The sequence below is a fragment of the Patiria miniata genome, unplaced genomic scaffold (assembly GCF_015706575.1).
Source record: "Patiria miniata isolate m_02_andy unplaced genomic scaffold, ASM1570657v1 HiC_scaffold_19, whole genome shotgun sequence".
Taxonomy (NCBI): domain Eukaryota; kingdom Metazoa; phylum Echinodermata; class Asteroidea; order Valvatida; family Asterinidae; genus Patiria; species Patiria miniata.
Window position 1 is genome coordinate 6251669 of NW_024037057.1, and position 15801 is coordinate 6267469.

A 15801-nucleotide genomic window follows, 5' to 3' on the forward strand; every position below is an offset into this window, starting at 1 on the left:
TACGCGCCCATCACTACCTGCTCTCTCTCTCTTTACTATTGGAAACAAGGTTGGAAATAAAGTGAGCACTGGGGACGAGGTTGATTTGAACAGCGCCCTCAAGAGGTACAGTTAAAGGAAGCTAGCTGGAGTTACCCAGCCCCAACCTCGTCCCCAGTGATTACTTTATTTCCAACCGCGTTTCCAATGAGAGAGCAGGTAGTGGTGGGCGCGTACTGCTCGACACCCTGGGGACGAGGTTGACCCAGCCCTAAATTTTATCATATTGGGTTGTATTCATATTAGGCCAAAAAAAAAAGTCTCCGGTTTCTGGTATGGAGCTTGCCCAAAAAGTGGTGCGGCGACGCGGTTTTTTTTTTTTTTACCTGACTTTTTTGCTTCAAATGTCGGCCGATGACTGCAAATGGTGCCCCGACTAAACTTAGTACAAAATGTACGGGAGTCCAGTGAGTCCACATAAAGCTTATTCTCGATCATACCCCCATCTAAAAACAAGTTAAAACTGTGCTGCAGCAGAATTCCAGTCAAACCAGTGAGTTTGGCGGTTTTGAGACATCATCTTTTATTGAAAAAAAAACTTTTTCATTTTGCCGACGCGCAGGGCTACGGCGCGACGCGCGCGCATACCAGAAACCGGAGACTTTTTTTTTTTGGCCTTAGGGCTGGAGGAAGCTTTTCACGCGAACCAGCAGAGTTGGCAGGTCCCAAAAAAAAAATCGAAAGAAATTTCGAAAATGTGCAATTTCGTCCCTGTTACACACTAATTTCAACTGGAACTCACTCAAACCTTGCCTGGAATAACCATTACACAGGTCCTTGAAGTAAAAAACGCGCGATCCACGATAGATTCAGCTTACAATTACAGTGAAAAAACGAGGCATAAACCGACAACCGTGCGGTCATGGCGAGGCCAGTTCGTTCTTGCCGGTGTGGCAGGTAATTCTGTCCCCCCTGGTAAATGTGTCCCCCCGGACAGATTTACCGGGTCGTGACCCGGTAAATCTGTCCGGGGGGACACTTTTACCTAGGTAAACCTGTCCCCCTCTAGGTAAATCTGTCCCCCTGCACGACGTTAAATGTGTCCCCCCTGGTAAATGTGTCCCCGTGCAACGTCACAAGTCTAGCACCCAGACTGTATACTAGTAAAGTTATTAACTGTTTTTGCGCGGCGCCTTGCTAAATTCGGGAATGGTGCTTACGTCAAAGCACAACTCCCGTTTTGATGACGACTTCGGGAGCAAGCGATTTGCATGGTGGGCGTGCGCGCGAGTGTACCGCACCTACGGAGGGCGTGCGCGCGCTAGCGATAGGTTGAGTATTACTACGCGTGCCTTTTCTGCTTTCTTGCAGAAACATAGATCGGTTGATTAACATCTTAACGTTAATTTCATTTTGATAATCATTGATGAAGGGTGGAAAAATATAAAAATGTATACCCTGTGCGCTGAATTCATTATAATAACATCAATATAACAACTTATGCGTGCAAAACCAGGGGGGACAGAATTAACTGGAGGGGACAGAATTACCTGGAGGGGGACAGAATTAACGGGACAGGGGGGACACTTTTACCTAGGTAATTCTGTTCCCCCGGACACTTTTACCGGGGGACAGAATTACCGTCCACACCGGCTGCGCTGGCTGCTGATGCATGGCGCATGACGTCACGCGGGAGATTTTTTTGGGGGACCTGCCAACTCTGCTGGTTCACGTGAAAAATGTCCTCCAGCCCTAAATGACAACCCAATGATAAAATTTAGGGCTGGGTCAACCTCGTCCCCAGTGCTTACTTTATTTCCAACCGAGCACGTTTTGGCGCTGTGACCGTAAACATGTTTCTGGTTCGCGGCCGTTTTGGCGCTTCGGTTACACTGAAATGACGTCATTGTTTCGACCAAAGTTGAACCGAGGTTTCCGGTCGGTTCACTTATGTTTCAAGGTGGCGGAAAGGTAAACAAGCTTAGCAGACGACGTTACTTTTTACCACAAACGGGGTTTAAATAGTGGGTTTTTACCTTCAATTGGTACGAAAGTTAATACAGAATATCAGGTCTACTCTTTTTTAGAACTTTTGGGGAAACGCTATACGAAAAACTCGCACTTTTGCTTTGAATGTTATTGTTAATCATGTCCGGTCGCCGCCGCGTGATTTTTTTGGGGTTGTGTGCAGTCACGTAGGCAGTAACATGACGTCATGAACAATTTTCCGGTCAGTCGTTTTCGCGGTGCACAGGAAACATGTTTCAGTTCACGGCTGTGACGTCAGAAACATGTTCCAGTTCAAGGGCCGCCAAAACGTGCTCCAGGTATGCAAATGAGGAATAGTCTGGTGCCGGCATGTGCGTTGCATTAGCGTTTGTTTTTGTATGCGGTGTCTGGGGTAAAAACAGAGTCAAATCATCGCAGCGCGAGCATGGTGTGAGTGGAAGATAGTACATATTTAGTCATATTTAGCCTTTTTTAGTGGAAAAATTAAATTGTGATTTTATATATTTCAGAGTATATGAAATATAGATATATATAGATTTTTAGAGTTTGAAAGTGTAGTTTCAAGATGCTCCTCTTTTAACCAGAATTAATTTCCTGGGCTGAAATTCGGCTTAATATCCCTTACATAAAATACTCAAATTTGCGACCGATCAACACACCTTGGAAATTCCTAGTTTTTGAGTAAAATCCATATATCTATTTCGTGATAACCTTGTGGAGACGTATTTACCTATGGAAATTGCTCTGTGGAGACGTATGCAATCTTTTGTTCCCCACTGTGCACATGTCTCCACAGGGTACCGTGTATCAGATCATTTTGTAACACACACTTCCTTTAAATCCACATGATTGGAGCCAACCCTTTTAAAGTTATTTAATACACAACCACATCAGTGGAACCACTGATGTTACCGCATTACATATTATAAGCAAAATGGAGGGGGTAATTTTTTATTTGGAGTGGTCCAAAATATTTACATTGAACATTGCAATACTTATTTCAGTGTAAATACTTCATATAAGTGTCCACGCTCAAAAAATCGAATTTTTTAAAACTTTGTGGGATGAAAGGACTTAGGGAGCAAGTAACCAAAATCGACTTTTTAAACTTTTATTTTGCCCGTTGCCATGGTTACGGGCCATTATGTGTTTTGGCCATTTTTGGGCAATTTTGAGGCTGCATAAATTCATTTTTTGCGTTATTTTCAAAGGTCATCAAGCCAAACTGCGAAGTAATGTCACAAAAGTAACTATATCACGACAAAGTATCATCCTTACCCTTACAAGAAATAAATATAAATACTTCTGAAAAATCTCTTTTATATTTAATTTTTAGGCCCTATATTTCAGCATGTTTTTACAACTAGCGAAATTGCATTTTTTTACCCCATTTTTATCTCTCCAAAATGGCACTTGCCAGGGCAATCAGAATAATTTCCCTTCGGCTATGTATAGTTCAGACATTGGTCTTTTCATATCTGGTGAGAAAATTTTGGGTTATTGTATATCCTTTGTGCAGTAGCGCTCCAAAAATGGTAAATTTCACAAAAACCTTCAAAGTGTATTTTCAGTGTTTTCCTTTGTTTTGAGTAATAACTTGTATAATTGGTATTGTTCATGAATCTAGCACATTTTCACAAACAGAATCAGACTCCAGACGCCATTGTAAAACTTGTAGTGGTGTTGTTAAAATTCGTGTTAATCCCTGCCTGCAGGGTGAGTAAAAAACCGCATCCCAAATGGCAGGACCAATATTCGAATGAGGTTTTGCCTGTAGCACTTTCAATATCTAGGATGTAAAAGCCCAGTCATTATGCTTTCTTTTAGTACAAGAATCATTCAGATCACGCATGTACTTTTCAAGTTAAGGCATTTCGAACACAAACACCGTTTTAAAGTTCATTCCATGGATAACAAAAACATTAAGTGTTCATTCAGCAAAACGAAAACAATTGCCATAGGGATGTTTTCGTTTTGCTGAATGAACAAGTACCTCTTTTGTGATCCGTGAAATGAACAATAGAAAAGGTGTTTGTCTTCAAAATGTCGTAACTTGAATAGTACATGATTTACTGATTCTTATTCTAAAATGAGCTCATTGATTGGGCTTTCATATTCTTAAAATTTGAAAGTGCTACAGGCAAAACTTGAATTCATTCAAAAATTGGTCCTGCCATTTTGGATTCTTTTTTTTTTTTACTAACCCTACATAGTGGACAACTGCACTCCGTAATGTATATTGTTGCTCCTTCTGCTGCTTACATGAAGCACGAGGAATCTGCAAAGATAAAAAAATGATCTACATTATACTAATTTGTTCAACTATCGGACTGATGTAAATTTTGCATGAAAAATAGACGTGCCACTGCCCGAAGACGAAGACAGAAAGTGAAAAAGGAAAAAAACAAAAGCATCCGAATCCTCTTTTTTTCTTCTAAACTACCTCAAGAATTGGTGAACGGACTTGCTCTGCAAGCAGGTCATCAGGCCTTCCGTCGGTCCTCCTCCCTGCTTCCGGTTCCTTGGGATTCGGAATCGATTGTATCTTCGTCCAGAATGATATCTCATCTTGCAGACCGTCAACTCTGCCAGAAGGTTAGAAGGAACACAATGTTGGAAAATGTATGTGGAGTAATTATGCAGGTCTTATGCTCTTCTTTTTTTATTTGTTGATTTGTGAAAGTGTTTATTCTTTACAAAAATTATTTAAATTATTTTCTTTGGTGGATTTATCTTGTGTTTGCTAAAATAACGTGGTGCCTATTAAGCGCTTTATACCAAAGGTCTCAAGGTGCTCCATAATTATTACCCCTGTTCATCAGGGCATATGACCAGTTCTTGTAGCAGCTCGCGGCACGGGAGTCGAACACCATTGGACCACATACAGTGCTCCACAATAAAGCATCATAGTAATTGTGGACACAACAAGCAGAACCACTTAAGACAACCTCAGACGTTTTTCGAAAGGAATTAAAGTATCATGAATGTTTTTACCCAAGGAAGCAGTAATGGGCTGCCCGGCAAGCAGGGTCTTCAGTCATCCGTGGTTCCTCCTCCCTGCTTCCGGTTCCTCAGCAGCTGACAGAAACACTCAGGCTAGCATCGTAATCTAACTGTAAGTGGTTAAGAATGGACTTGCAAAAAACGAAAACAAGTCGACAAAGAGCAACTAGGTTAAGGCAGTGTATATGTAAATTTATCGGTCAAATTACGGTGTGGTGGTGAAACAAGAGAAAATGTGTTCCCTACCTGACCATTATAATGAAAGATACAGGCAAACAAAAAGGGAAGCTTGTTAGGTCTCCCCTACGTAAATGACTAGGCCTAGCTAGGTAAAGTCTCATTAAGTGGCCCTTACCTGACCACTGAAGGCACCATGGGTAGGACCATAGAAAAGGGAAAACTTATAGTTGAGGTCTACCATACCTAGATTACCAGGCATGTGTAACTGACTGCAAAGTCTCATACACAGACGATGAAGGTAATTCAATGGGTTGGCCCTTACCTGACCACAGTAATGGGTGCAACCATAGAGAAAGGGAAAATTTAGTCGGGACAAATTCTCATTAGCACCTCGCGTGCTGGTGGCGAAGCCTCTTACATAATAGTGAAGCTCAACTTCAGTTTGCCGAAAGCAGCGCGAACTTGTTCAAAGGGGAAACAATATTGCCGACCCGTACTGATCGGACTTTTCAGAATTGATAACTTAATGTCGATCAAAACCTCCATTGGTTTTGTGGGTTTTAAAAATTTCCATTTTGTTTTACTTTGTAGACCAAGACGACATTTCACAAAGTGATCATGGGCTGTATCCGACTTAACAGGTGTATAATCACCTGATTAATGTTATTAGCAATGTTGTCACCATGGCCCTAACACAATAGCATTACCGATCTTTGGGGATCAGCATTATTATATAGAAGAACAAATCACAAAGAACAATCCATGTAAATAGGACATTTCACAAGTTTCAGAGACTTGTCATGTCGTGGAATAATTGTGGATAAAAAAATCACACATTGTGATTACATCAAGTAATCTGTAAGATCTGCACACATTATGGCCCTTAACATGTATATCATTTTTTTTTGCGCAATAAATTTCGGTGTTTTAGTTAAAATTAAGAGGGATGGGCATGGCGTTGCAGTTTGGAAAGTTGTTGCTAAACAGCCACATAAGGTAGATTTGTAAACATGGCCATAGAGTATTTCATTCAATGAATCACAGCTAAGTTATAACAGGCAAGGCGTACACAGAGTACAAGAACATTATCTGTAAGATCTGCACACGTGGCTTTCAAGGCTTTTAATACATGTATGTTTTGCACAATAAATCTCAATGTTTTAGTCCAGAGGGATGGGAATGGCGTTGCAGTTGGGGAAGTTGCAGCTAAACAGCCAAATAAGGTAGATTTGTAAACATGGCCCTAGAGGATTTCATTCAATGAATCACAGTTTCAGTTACTACAGGTGAGGGATACACAAAGTATACACAAGAAAACTTAGATTCAGCATTCAGCTTCGAAATATCAATGGAAACTTTACACATTTGCTGGAGAGTATTTTACACAATGATACTCACTCAAGGCGCGGGACTAAGGGACAAGTATTTCTCAAGAAAAATAAACGCACGGCAATTGGAAAATTTACTACAGAACGGAGGAATTGAGATCTGTACACCACATGGCCCTGTAATAATTTTACTCAATAAATTTGAAAAAAATTCTACAAAGACAAAGTAAGATTTGTTCACATGGCCCTAGAATCCTGCAACATATGATCTTTCACATAAGTACAGAAGAAAACAGAAGACAAAAAGATGGGTTTGGCACGAAGTTCTGCAAAACTGCGAAATGTATGAATACACATGGCCTTAGAAAATGTTTTCACAATGAGTATCAATGTAGAAAGACGAGAAAACGTACCGATATGAACGAATTTTCAAAGTTTGATTGGTACACATGGCCTTAAAATATTTCACACATTGCCAAAAATGGAAAATCTCAACAAGTGTCAACAAGTCGATAACTGGCATGCAGAAGGTATTGAGTGTGCAAGATGTGACAAAAAGTCAAGTGCAGATGTTGCCATTTTGGAATAGAAAATACGCAAAACGGCGAAATAAAATTAATACTAAACATGGCCCCACCATATTTCCCAAAATAAAATCCTTAAAGTTAGCAGGGGGTTGTATAGCAGTTTACGTTCTCGTATACTCTTACACATTTTTGTACTCCTACTGTACTGGTGCAACTTTGTTCGGACTCGAATTCCAACACGAACGTTTGTTCGTATTCGAACTCGAATACGAACTCGAACTCGAATACGAACTCGAACTTGTATCGTACTCAACCCCGAACATTTGGACTCGCCTTGTCTTTTTCGTACTCAAACTCGTGTAGATTTTGTTCGTACTGACTGGGACGTACTCAAACGTTCGCGAACTCGTACCCGCGTAACTTTGTTCGGACTCGAATTCAAACACGAACTTGGTTCGCATTCTAACTCGAATACGAACTCGAACTTGTATCGTACTCAACCCCGAACATTTGTACTCGCCGTGTCTTCTTCGTACTCGAACTCATTGTTCGTACTGACTGGGACTCAAACGTTCGCGAACTCGTACCCGTGTAACTTTGTTCGGACTCGAAATCAAACACGAACTTGGTTCGCATTCGAACTCAAATACGAACTCGAACTTGTATCGTACTCAACCCCGAACATTTGGACTCGCCGTGTCTTTTTCGTACTCAAACTCGTGTAGATTTTGTTCGTACTGACTGGGACGTACTCAAACGTTCGCGAACTCGTACCCGCGTAACTTTGTTCGGACTCGAATTCAAACACGAACTTTGTTCGCATTCGAACTCGAATACGAACTCGACCTTGTATTATACTCAACCCCGAACATTCGTACTCGCCGTGTCTTTTTCGTACTCGAACTCGTGTAGCTTTGTTCGTACTGACTGGAACTCAAATGTTCGCGAACTCGTATCCGTGTAACTTTGGTCGGACTCGAATTCAAACACGAACTTTTTTTGCACTCGAACTCGAACACGAACTCATACCGTACTCAACCTCAAACACTCGTAGTCGTATTTTTTCCGTAATTGAACTCGTGTAACTTTATTAGTACTGGGACTCAACACGAGCTCGTGCCCGTGCAACTTTGTGCGGACTCGAACTCAAACATGAACTTTGTTCGCACTCGAACTCAAACCCGAACTCATGCTTGTAGTTCGTACTTTACCCCTATAACGTACTCGATCGGTATACTCGAACTCGTGGTACTTTGTGCGCACTTGAGCCCAAACACGAACTTCGTTCGCAGTCAAACTCGAACGACTGCGGCACGATCGGAGAATTTTCTACAAAACAGCAAAGAAATAAATTATACAAGGAAACATAGACGTGGCAATTAAAACTTATTAAAGTAAGACTGTGTTTCCATGACCCTGGATTTATGCAAAAGAAGGATTTTTAAACATCTCAATTGAAGTTGGCTACAGATGGTCGCGGGAAGAGTCTACAAGATGTGGTATTCGAAGATATTTCTACAAAAAGGAATTGAAGGTAGATTTCAACACATGGCCTCACTTATTCTGCACAACGAATCTCGGTCAAGTTACAGGGGAAGATCATTAATTGAGTTCAACAAGTTCGCTTCAAGTCATATATTAACAAACAAGTTTGGTCGATTGCAGAAATTCTACAAAACGGCTTAAAAAAACACACATGTCCCTATATTTATTTACAAGATCGGTTACACACACAAGTACACATGCAGAGAAAATAGGTTGGGTGTTGCAAAAAGGGGAATGTCTACCAAGCACTCTTCAAAGAAAGATATGTATACATGACCCTAGAATATTTTGCAAATAATCTCTCGAAAACAATAATTTCATTCCATTCCTTTTCGTTTCTGTTTTGATTGCTGATGTTTTGCGTTTCATGATCGTGAACTCTCATCTCCGCGCTTCGACCTATAACCGCGTCTGGCTTTCCGTACTTCGGTGGTCGTTAAACAATGCGTCAGTTCCAAAAAGACGGCGCCCTTACATTTCTGCCGGATATCTACTTTCCTGTGTCCGATAATTCGACATTTAACAAATTTAACAATAATTTTCGTTAAAACTGTCTGTAGGCTAAATTGCAAATATTTAGGAGAAATGACGGTAACTTACAATTATTCTTTACACCCGAGGCAGTAATTTAACAACGAATACAAATTACACACCTTATGAAAGTAATTGGATTCCGGAGCCATGGGATTTTCATTCATTTCACATCTGCTGCTCAAGGCAATCCAAATTATGTTTTATCCGGTTTTAAGAATACCAGCTTGTGTGTTGGGGCCTGTTGGAATTGGGTTTTGTATTCAAAACACACCATTTACTAATTTTTCAACACAAGAATGTAACGAGATGTAACACAATCCGATGATATCGCTAACACCGTGCATTAATTTTGTGTTCGCCGTTTCTATTTTTTGTTCAGGGGTAACATTTCCGTTTGTTTTGTTCTACTTCGCCCGATGATTTCAAGTATTTATTTGGCATGCAGTGTGCCACCGCTTAATTTCGTGTTTTAATCCGTGCCCGCGTAGCCTATTGGCCGTGATCTGTCGGCTTATTTTCTTCCTATATATCGGACGAATGATTGACAATCAATTTCTTCAATTTACCTTTCGAATTCTTTTCCCGATGATTCCAAGTATTTATTTGGCATGCAGTGTGCCACCGCTTAATTACGTGTTTTAATCCGTGCCCGCGTATATAGGTCATGATGTGTCGGCTTATTTTCTTCCTACACATATCGGACGAATGATTAACGATTCACCTTTCGAATTCATTTCCCGACGATTTGAAATATTTGAAGGAAGTGTGTCATCGCTTAATTTCGCGTTTTAATCCTTGCCCGTATACCGTGTACGGTCGTGCATGATCAGCTTATTCTTACACATGTCGGACGAATGACTGACAACCATTTCCTTCAATTTATCATTCGATTTATTTTCGAAAATGCTGTTCTGCTCCTATTGTCATAGATTTGATTTCACCCTTCAGGGTTTCACGTCATAATTTGAATGTCATCTTTTTGAAGGTAATTTTCAGTCAAGGAGAGTGAAAATACATAATTATTTTCGGTAATTGTACATTACTGACACCGGAAAAAGTTTGCATTTCGAAAAAAAGTAATCTTTAATATATTTTGCATATCCAAGTGGCGGGATTTTTATTCCTTTCCCGCCTGACACTTGGTTTGATTGTGTCTTTATGACTCTTGCGGAGAGGCTCCTTGGAAAATGCTCAATATTATACTCAACCCTCTTTGTCTCCTTTACAAAACACAATCTCTTGCTGGTTTTACAACTTTATACATTAATAATTCTGTTGATTTAATTCGTAGGCGATGTAGCATCCATCAAGGGTGTCGTCTTTCTCAATATTAGCACCCATCAAGCGTGTTAAAATACAATATGTTACTGGTTTTACAACTTTATACATTAATAATTCTGTTGAACTGTTGGCGATGTAGCACCCATCAAGGGTGCCGTGTTCCTCAATAGTGCACCCATTAAGGGTGTCGTTTTCTCAATAGAAGCACCCATCAAGGGTGTGGTCTTTCTCAGTAGTGTAGCACCCATCAATTAGGGTATGGTGTTCCTCAATAGTAACGCCCATCAAGGGTGTGGTGTTTCTCAATAAAATATAGTAGCACCCATCAAGGGTGTGGTGTTTCTCAATAAAATGTAGTAGCACCCATCAAGGGTGTAGTCTTCCTCAATAGGAGCACCCATCAAGGGTGTGGTATTTCTCAATAGAAGCACCCATCAAGGGTGTGGTATTTCTCAATAGTAGCACCCATCAAGGGTGTGGTGTTTCTCAATAGTATATCACCCATCAAGGGTGTCGTAGTTCTCGATAGTAGCACCCATCAAGGGTGTCGTCTTTCTCATTAGAACATTGACGTCTAGGTGGCGGTATTCCAATGGACACTACCCCAACACATAACAATTTAGATATTATTTCCGGAAAGGTTTTAAAGGAATGCATGAATTGACAACTTTACATCATTAATTCTTCAAGGTAATACTTTGTCTTATGCCATTGATTTGATATTAAAGTCCATTTATAAATTGATTTCTTAAAACGTCCGAGGTACCGTTTTGTTCGTCGGTTCCTCAGTTTGTTTTATTCAAAGAAAATACTAAACTTTAAATCTAAACTATTTTTTCTCCAACTGGCGTTATTCAAAAGTTGAAAAGTATCTTTGATTATTTTCTTTCCCTCCCTCCCTTGTTTTCCCTCGCTTTTTGTAGTATATTATCCATACTCTTTCTCTAGCCACTTCCATGATTTGTATTTAGTTGCTATATACATTTAATCTCTGATTTCATAGGGAAGAAATGGAAACAACTGGCAAGGGATCGAAAAGCATGGAAAGTTAGTGGAGAGGCCTTCATCCAGCAGTGGATTGAATTAGGCTAATGATGATGACATTTACCTTAATCTTTGTTTTTATCGATTCCCCTTTAAAAAGAAAAACTGTTATCGGTTTTTTCCTTAATTCATTATTTAAAACTCCTGATTTATATTGCATTTTGTTAAAGTTATTGTGTCATTATAAAAGCTGTGTTAATGATTTTTATTCAGTAAGATATACTTATTTTTGCAATAATAATATTTTACAGAGCTTCATAATAGCCATGAGTTTATAAGATCTTTTTTTTTTTTTGGTATCTCGGAAGGTAACCATCAGTAATCTGTTTTAATTAAATAATTAACTGATTTGGTATCTGCAAATATAAATATTAATATATCGTCAACCCGTGAATACTTATCTCGAGAAGACGATACATCTTCAAGATATCATCAACCCGAGAAGTGTTTTACTTTTTCGGGAAGGTAACATCTCACCCTAAAAGATATAGCCAACCCGAGAAATATTTTATTTCTCGGGATGACGATATCTAACCTACAAGATATCACCAACCCGTGATAAAACATTATCTCGGGATGACGATATCTAACCTACAAGATATCATCAACCCGAGAAATATTTTCATCCCGGAAAGATGATATCCCACCTAAAAGATATCACCAACCCAAGAAATATTTTCATCTCGGGAAGACGATATCTCAGTCCTACAAGATATCATCAACCCGAGAAATATTTTCATCCCGGGAAGACGATATCTCACCTACAAGATATCATCAACCCGAGAAATATTTTCATCCCGGAAAGATGATATCCCAACTACAAGATATCATCAACCCGAGAAATATTTTTTATCTCGGAAAGACGATATCTAACCTACAAGATATCATCAACCCGAGAAATATTTTTATATCGGGAAAACGATATCTCACCTACAAAATATCATCAACCCGAGAAATATTTTCATCCCGGAAAGATGATATCCCACCTACAAGATATCATCAACCCGAGAAATATTTTCATCCCGGAAAGATGATATCCCACCTACAAGATATCATCAACCCGAGAAATATGTTCATCCCGTAAAGACGATATCTCACCTAAAAGATCATCAACCCGTGATTAAACATTATCTCGGGAAGACGATTATTATAATTATACCCATAAGATATTACCGACAACCTACTCCCAAGATGTTCACATGTGTTATACAAAATGTCCTCATCAACCCATGTGCACTTATAAAGCTCTGGTATCTATGCCTACTAATTTGAAAACCAAATTTCATAGAAAAGCCGGATTTAAATTGTAATTTTTAAAGCTATAGAATGCACTGACTCGATACAGATTTTTTAGTAACTAACTTGCATGTAATTATTGTTTCGGTATTAAGCTTAGATTACTCATTAGCCAATATTTTGTAATTTTTAACGATATAGAATGCACTAACTCGATACAAATTTTTAATTGACTAACTTGTATTGGAATTATCGTTTCGGTTTTAATTAAGCTAAGATTACTATTATATTAGCCGCTATTTTTTAATTTTTAACGATATAGAATGCACTGACTCGATACAGATTATTTTTAATGGAGTAACTTGTATTGAAATTATCGTTTCGGTTTTAAGCTACGATTACTTAGTAGCCGATATTTTTTAATCCTTTTGCCTGACTGGGAAATTTTATTTTTAGAAAATTGTAGTTTCCAAAATAGTTGAATAATTTAATTTGTACACCATGGCTATGCCAGGCAATGATGAATACATTTTAAATAGTATGTAGACTGCTGCTGGCGTGATCGGCTTCCTGTGCGCACTGTGTGCTTGAACCTTAACCCACCCCTCCTGAATCCTACACCTTAACCTGAAAAAAGTCGCAATCATTCATTTAATACAATCGTTATCTTTGGATTAGTGTATTAAAAACATTGAATTATTGCTGGATATCGTTATCTTCAATTAATAGCAGGTATTCTCCAATTATTCTTATGAGCTTTAATACAAATTCCGTCGGCTGTCTTTAAATTTATGCAATGATTCATTTTAATAATCCCCCCAAAAACGCAGCTCTCAATAAATTTTTGTTTTGCGTTGTCGTCTTGAACTTAGCAGCAGTAGCATTATGATATTTCTCTGAAATTAATGGTGTAAAGTTTATTTTTTGTGCAATTTGAAAAAAACAAGAAGGCTTTGAAATCCGTGGAAACAATGTCCATACAATTTATTTTGGCCCATTGGAATGCCGCTCTACATTAATCTAAATGATATGCTATAGCGTGAAATAAATTATGCTATAAAGATCCGTTGGCTCCGTTGTTAGCTCCTCAATTCCATGGTGTTCAGGTTTTTAACAATATTATTTCATCTTTCAATAATTTAACCAAAGCTCGAAGCATAACTAAGTCTTTAAACCAGTCATTTTAATACAATTTTAACAGCAAAGGCAAACTAAATTCCAAGGAACCCTCCATTCTTAACCAAAACCTAAACCTGTTTACTCCAACTTTTGAGTAAACCCCTAAAAGCCACTCGTTGGAATGTCTTTGAAAGTTTAGCAAGAACAGTGCACCTGGCCGAATACCACGCGCGCGCGCCTTTCAACTTTTCGACCAATAAGAATCACAGAGTCTATGACCACGCCCAAGTGCGCCGGCCATGCACGTGCGGTCTACGTGTACGTGCGACTCTCTCGTTGTGGCTTTTGGAACCATGCGTGAAATGCGCAATGCACCAAAGCATATCGAAGCGGCACGGTATATACTTTTTGACATACAAGTTGGCACGTAGACTGTATTCACATGCAAATTAGTCCAAATCAAAAGCAGGGCTTTCGCCTTCATTTCAGGAATGGAATTTGAACGTACAATGTCCAGCAATGCAAAATACGTGTAGGAGAAGCAAAATGGACGACATTTTGATGGCAACATGTACACAAGCATTGTGCATTTTCTTGCTAACATTTTAAGCATACTAAAAGGTGTAATTTGGAAGGGGAAATAACAGATTTTTATTGTACAATATTCAATCATGCAAAACACAACCTCGTGTACAAAAAGCGCCCATGGTCGACACGTTTTGTTGGCAATATGCTACACCATGCTTACAGTACGTTATGCACAATTTAAGGACCGACGAGGGGGATTTTCTGGTTTGACTTTATGGCAAATAGAGGTTGCAAATGAAGGAAACATGTTTAGGTACCACTGCTCAATTAAGACGCAATAAGCTTTAATTTTGCCTCTTTTAGTTCTGTGTGGCCGGCTAGAACAAAAACTTTAACTCACCTCGACAGTTCCATAATATAGTCTGTTGGACTTACCCCGACGAACTCCAAAAGCTTGACATGAGTATTTCCAAAACCGTCATTCAGATCATTCGACAAAGTTATGAGTTCACAAAAATGTCATGCATTCAGTTCATGCAGTTGCGAAGTTGGGTTCAGTGTTTTAAAATCAAGTTCTGTAGGCCTACAGCACAGTTCAAGTCAGTATTTCAGTGTTGGTGATGACGACACCACAACACGACGAGCGTGCGCGTGCCGTGAAATGTTGCAGTGGCCACCGTACGTACATGAGGCCGGATTTTTGGTCGACTTGCCAGGCTCCAAGTGTCCAAAAACAACGTGTTTCGCGCACGGGAAGTCGACTCATGGTAAGAATGTTGTACGAGTCTCCGCGTTGATGGCTTTCAATGTAGATGCACTCTCAAGTTTTCAAGCGCTGTAAAGTTACACTGCAGTGAGCATTGGTCACATGTCATGAATAATTCATATATTTCGCCTCGCCCACTTGCACATACGGGGGAAAATCGCGGCTGCCAGGTGTATCCAATAGAAACAAGGAACGGTCTACCAATGACGCGCAGTGCCCTTTACAAGTAACAACCACCAGGGCATAGGGACCCAAAATCCTGGGGTCCGCTCATAAGTCCGACGCCTCATGCAGGTCCGACGCCAAGCCCGACAAAATCGCATCCCCTTACCAAATAAAGGCCCATAAGTCCGACGCCTCATAGGTCAGACGCCTCAGAAGCTCATAGGTCTGACGCCTCATAGCTCCGACGCCTCGTTCAGTTGGTGCGACAAATTAAAGGGCTCGTTTTTCCGACGTCGGACTTATGAGGCGTCGGCATGGGCGTCGCCAGGATTTTTTTTAGAGGGGGGCAAAAAATTTTTTGGCCAAAAAATGCTTGTATTTCTCAACACATTCTCGATTTATCAGTTTTAGAGGGGGGCAGGGACATCCCCCCCCCCCCAACTCATTAAATTTACACCACTTTGTCTTCGCGCTCTTTTTCTTTTCTTTTTTTTTCCTTTTTTTTTTCTTCCTTTTTTTTTTTTTTTTTTTTTTTTTTGCTTTTCCGGGGGGGGGG